A 6536-nucleotide genomic window follows, 5' to 3' on the forward strand; every position below is an offset into this window, starting at 1 on the left:
AGAGTGCCAGGTAAGGTAGAGGTGATATGATCCTTAACTAGCCTCTCAAAGCATTTCATGATGACAGAAGTGAGTGCTACGGGGTGATATTCATTTAGTTCAGTTCATCTTGAAGCAAGTGGGGACAACTGACTGGGATAGGGAGAGATTGAATATGTCTGTAAACACTCCAGCCAGCTGGTCTGCTCATGCTCTGAGGACGCAGCTAGGGATGCCGTCTGGGCCAGCAGCCTTGTGTGTGTGCGTGTGCATGTGAGCACAAGTGCGTGTGTGTAATCATTTCCTGATGATTTTCTTTGCAATGCACCTCCAACATTACCGCCTTTCACAAAATTACACCATAACCTGCATGGCCTTGCAGGACAGTGTGCATAGCCTACTCGTGCAGGACCGTGTGCATACCCTACTTGTGCAGAACCGTGTCCATAGCCTACTCGTGCAGGACAGTGTGCATAGCCTACTCGTGCAGGACAATGTGCATAGCCTACTCGTGCAGGACAGTGTGCATAGCCTACTCATGCAGGTGTCACGACTTCCGCCAAAGTCGGTCCCTCTCCTTGTTCGGGCGGCGTTCGGCGGTCGACGTCACCGGCTTTCTAGCCATCGCCAATCCATTTTTCATTTTCCATTTGTTTTGTCTTTGTTTTCTACACACCTGGTTTCTATTCCCCAATTACATGTTCATTATTTATCTCTCTGTTTCCCCCATGTTTGTGTGCGTGTGTCACGTCCTGACCATAGAAAGATGTTATTTTCTATGGTAGAGTAGGTCAGGGCGAGACAGGTTTTTTTCCCCTATGTTTTCTATTTCTATGTTCAGGTTCTAGTTTTGTATTTCTATGTTGGGGTTTTGTTTGGGATGATCTCCAATTAGAGGCAGCTGGTCCTCGTTGTCTGTAATTGGAGATCATACTTAAGTAGGGGTTTTTTCCACCTGGGTTTGTGGGAGATTATCTTTCAGTCAGTGTATGTTTCACCTCTGCGTCACGGTTTGTTGTTTTTAGTCACTCAGTTTATTTATGTATTACATAGTTTCACAGTGTAAATAAAATGTGGAACGACACACGCTGCACTTTGGTCCGCTTCTCCTTACGACAACCGTGACAGAATCTCCCACTACCAAAGGACCAGGCAGCGTGGTCAGCAGGACAAATGGACTTGGGAGGAGATATTGGACGGGAAAGGACCCTGGAGGCAGGCTGGAGAGTATCGCCGTCCTAAAGAGGAAATTGAGGCAGCGAGAGCTGAGCAGCGATACTACGAGGCACTATATCAACCACGAGGGAAGTGCGAGAGGCAGCCCCCCCAAAAAATTGGGGGGGGTGTTACACGGGGAGATTGGCAGAGTCAGGTTGGAGACCTGAGCCAACTCCCCGTGCTTACCGTGGGGAGCGAGTGACGAAGCAAGCATCGTGTTATGCGGTGATGCGTACTGTGTCGCCAGTGTGCATTCACAGGCCGGTGCGATCTGTGCCTGCGCCCCGCATTTGTCAAGCTAGGTTGAGCATCCAACCAGAACGGGTTGTGCCAGCTCTACGCTCGAGATCTCCAGTGCGCCTCTTCACGGTCCAGTATATCCTGTGCCTGCCCCACGTACCCGGCCTCCAGTGAGTCTATTCAGCCTGGTTCGCCCTGTGCCTGCTCCTCGCACTTGCCCTGAGGTGCGTGTTACCAGTCTGGTGCCACCTGTGCCAGCCCCACGCATCAGGCCTCCAGTGCGCCTGCCCAGTCAGGGGTGTCCTGTTCCTGCTCCCCGCACTCGCCCTGAGGTGCGTGTTACTAGTCTGGCGCAACCTGTGCCAGCCCCACACATCAGGCCTCCAGTGCGCATTCCTAGTCCAGAGCTTCCGGCGACAGTTCCTAGTCCAGAGCTTCCGGCGACAATTCCCAGTCCAGAGCTTCCGGTGACAGTTCCCAGTCCAGAGCTTCCGGCGACAGTTCCCAGTCCAGAGCTTCCTGCGACAGTTCCCAGTCCAGAGCTTCCGGCGACGTTTTACAGTCCGGAACCTCCTGAGACGGCCTACAGTCCGGAACCTCCTGAGACGGCCTACAGTCCGGAACCTCCTGAGACGGCCTACAGTCCGGAACCTCCTGAGACGGCCTACAGTCCGGACCCTCCGGCGACGTTCCCCAGTCCGGACCCTCCGGCGACATTCCCCAGTCCAGACCCTCCAGCGACGTTCCCCAGTCCGGACCCTCCAGCGACGTTCCCCAGTCCGGACCCTCCAGCGGCGGCCTACAGCCCGGAACCTCCAGCGGCGGTCTGCAGTCCGGAACCTCCAGCGGCGGTCTGCAGTCCGGAACCTCCAGTGGTGGTCTGCAGTCCAGAAGCTCCAACGATGATATACAGTCCGGATCCTCCGACGACGATCCACGGTCCGGTGGCACAGAAGCAGAGGGATCAGCGGGTGGAGCGGGGGTTACGCCCCGAACCGGAGCCGCCTCCTCTGTGGGAGGATCCGCGGGGTGAGAAGGTGTACTGCACCAGAGCCGCCATAGACAATAGTTACCCACCCTGCCCTCTTCTTTTATTTTTAATTTTTTTTTGGGGGGGGTTGTTGTTTATGTTTAGGTGCGGTCGGAGTCTGCACCTTTGGAGCGGGGTACTGTCACGTCCTGACCATAGAAATATGTTATTTTCTATGGTAGAGTAGGTCAGGGCGTGACAGGTTTTTTCTCTCTATGTTTTCTATTTCTATGTTCAGGTTCTAGTTTTGTATTTCTATGTTGGGTTTTGTTTGGGATGATCTCCAATTAGAGGCAGCTGGTCCTTGTTGTCTCTAATTGGAGATCATACTTAAGTAGGGTTTTTTTCCACCTGGGTTTGTGGGAGATTATCTTTGAGTCAGTGTATGGTTCACCTCTGCGTCACGGTTTGTTGTTTTTGTCATTCAGTTTATTTATGTATTGCATAGTTTCACAGTGTAAATAAAATGTGGAATGACACATGCTGCACTTTGGTCCGCTTCTCCTTACGACAACCGTGACAGAATCTCCCACCACCATGTTCAGGTCGTTACTTGTTGGCTGGTATTGTTTCCCGGGTTCGTTATTACGCCCATTATTTACGAGTGACCGGTAATTTCACGCACCTTTAGTATTTGTTTTATACTGGTGCTGTTCATGGAATAAATTACCTTGTACACTCATCTCTGCTCTCCTGCGCCTGATTCCATGCACCAGTTACCCACAGCCTGACAGCAGGACAGTGTGCATAGCCTACTCGTGCAGGACCGTGTGCATAGCCTACTCGTGCAGGACCGTGTGCATAGCCTACTCGTGCAGGACCGTGTGCATAGCCTACTCGTGCAGGACAGTGTGCGTGAATGTAGCCTATTCTCATGCTGTTCTCAATCTGCATCATAATGACTAAGTGCTTCCACTAAGCTTTTTAACAAATGCATGTTTCTTAAGCTTTTATACCGATCTCATGCTTTTGTTGTGATTTGCGTGAAACACCCACCATCAAAGGCTTTTATGACGATGTGGTGAAGCACTTTAGTATTCCATCGTCTTTTTGCCGTGACTGCTCCAGCACGACTCCTGCCCGGTCCTGTGGTAACATAATCACAGCTTTGATCAGCATCGGAAAATGTGACATTGTGGTTTGTGTCACTGCAGCCAGGAGAACAAAGCCATAAGCTGTGAGTGTTAGATAAACACATGCCGGGCTTTAGCAGTGAGAGACTGTGGATAATACAGCAGAAGTTGTGTTGTGGAAAGGGCTGAAGACAACAGCTGTGTCCTTTATAGCACAGAGATCACCACTGTTAAGGGACCCCACGCAGTTGAATGAGTTCAAACAGAACCCCACAACAAACTAGACAGATAAGTTCTCGCCATTTTCCTCTCCTCGTTGGTTGAACATTAACCCACTTGCCAAACTGTTTGATGTTCACATGGACACCTTTGAACAAACGTTTGGCAGTTGGAGCCATTCCCAATGCTACAATCATTGATTACAGCTTAAGATTGAGCTGATGTACATTACTCAATAAGGTTGGGGTCTTATTATTCAATTGAATCCAGTCTAATCAGGAACAGAATAAAAAAGTCCAGTCCTGGTGACTGTAAACATCAACATCAGCCATCCCAGCTAACAAATGTTGGTTCTCAGACTCGTTATGGGAATGTTCTGTGCTAGCTGGCTACCCCCTTGGCACCAGTCCCAGTTAGTGAGGTGTGGTAAAGAGTCTTGTAATCCTGTGACTGTGATGTTTATAGGGCCTGAGACTGAGACAAGCAGGCTGCGGTATGAGGAACATCCCCTCAGAGTGCAGACTCAGCACAACACCTCACCGCTGATATACAGCCCCGACGTGCACAGGCTCCTACAGGATATTAGATCTTTTTTTGATATATACATTTTTTAAACGTTCCCTGGTGTCCTGAGATGTGAGGACAGATCATGTGACTGTTTGCATTCATGCTCTGTGTATGTGTTGTATTTCTGTTCTAGAATTGGATCACATTGAGGGGGTACATAACGCGTCCTCTCAGTTTCAATAGTTCTGAGTAGCTCTGGTTGAAGAGATCCAAGAGAAATCCTCATTGGAGAGCTGAGATGGCCCTCCAAATCAACACACTTTCTGGACAGGAAGTGACATCTAACTTCATAGGTGCATGAATAACACACTGTGCCATTCGCCTTGGCTGCATATAACGGACTGTGTGTGTGTGTGTGTGTGTGTGTGTGTGTGTGTGTGTGTGTGTGTGTGTGTGTGTGTGTGTGTGTGTGTGTGTGTGTGTGTGTGTGTGTGTGTGTGTGTGTGTGTGTGTGCCAGCACATAAATGAGTTAGATAGAAGCCCTTTGCTTCTGTAAAGACCCACTGCCCTGTGGAACTCCAGTGCCAAGCTTTCGCCCCCCACTGTCCCCCATGGTCCAACTACACAATGGTAAAGCTCCCATGTCTTCCTCTTGGGCCTGTATAAAAGCCTTCTCGCTCATGCTCTGCCCACCAAGGTTACCATGGCAGCTATGATTGCTCTGCGTGCCAGGAGGACCATTACCCACTCTCCTGTCCAAACAGGAAATACACAGAACCTGTCTCTCTGATTTGGCAGGAAATTGGGGCGTTGGAGGAGGACTGTTGGGCTCCGACCGGAGTCTGTCACCTCAGCCTTCCAGCGTTTTGCCATCAGGCCAGGGCTGGGGGAGGAAGTACTCACCGCTGCAAGGCCTTTCTACCTCACTGCAGGGGAAAAATCACATGTGAAAAGGCCCACAAGTAATTGCTGTCCTACCTGTCTATTTAAAGCTAGAATTAAACTAGTTGAAACGCATGTACTGGCAGCTTTGACATACTGCATGGTGAAATCCATGGACGCACAAGCATCCGAATCCTTCCTGTGAATCAATGCGTTCATGTATTTTTTTTTACATCAAAATATGTTAATTATAAGTGCTGCTGTGTGAGATAAAGAGCTTAGATGTGTCATCAAGTGTTTCTGACGGTGTTTTACCCTCTCTGTCTCCTGCTGTTGATTTCACAGGAGTGATCCAGTGCTGGGGTGTCCTCTCTGCAGGCAGTCTCCTCTCTGCAGGCAGTCTCCTCTCTGCAGGCAGTCTCCGGGCAGAGGGGAAATTATCCAAGGGCCATTGAAGTAATTCCTTGACTGTGTGGTGCTGTTACATTGATTGAGTTACGGACATAATTGAAGGAGATAATGAAAGATTTGAAGAAGAAAATAAAAACAAAGTGTGATAAAACTCAACCACATACTAGTTATTTTGATCATATTCTTTAGAATTTCAGGCAAGTACTGTATATTACTGTATATGTCACATTTCAAAGGATCCATTTAAAGTGGGTCAAAAGTGTGAAGCTGTGAGAGTGAATTCTCAGGTGTCCTTTTGCCTTGTTCCTGATAGAATTATTTGAAAGATACGTCAGTGTTCATTATAAATCTCGCTATAGTTGTGTAATGGATGCATTAAAAAGAAGGTCTCAAGTCAAACCATAGATGACTCAGTAATGGGTGAAACGGGATACATCAAATTATTTTGGATTAGCATAGGATTCCGATAGATGTATATAGCAGAGCTGGGTTCAAATACTATTTAAAATCATTCAAATAGAAGCGTTTGCTTGAGTCTGTCTGGAGTGCCAAATGGGTGGGTTTGCAGTTTTGGTCTTTGAAATGATTTCAAATAGTATTTGAACCCATGTCTGGTATATCGGATGGATGCATAGACGGGTTGGTTGTTTAGCAACAAAACCAACGCATGTGCAACTGACTATGGGCTTTGATTGTTGACAACATGTAAACTATATGTTTATTGAAAACATAAATATATTTTCACAATGAGCACTAGTTGTCTCTTAAATACTTCGCTCCAGTTGTTGGTTAGCTAGCTAACACATTTTGCCATGTTAGAATTGACATGAAATCAGTCAAAACATCTCAAAACAAGACATGGTACGAAGAACAAGTTGAAACCATCTGAAACGAGCCACTTACGATTCCCTGCATGGCAGTTTCTTGTCATGCTTGCTAGCAATCAGTTAGCAATCAGCTAACCCATCTATAGGGA

Source organism: Salmo salar, chromosome ssa16, assembly GCF_905237065.1.
Source record: "Salmo salar chromosome ssa16, Ssal_v3.1, whole genome shotgun sequence".
NCBI lineage: Eukaryota > Metazoa > Chordata > Actinopteri > Salmoniformes > Salmonidae > Salmo > Salmo salar.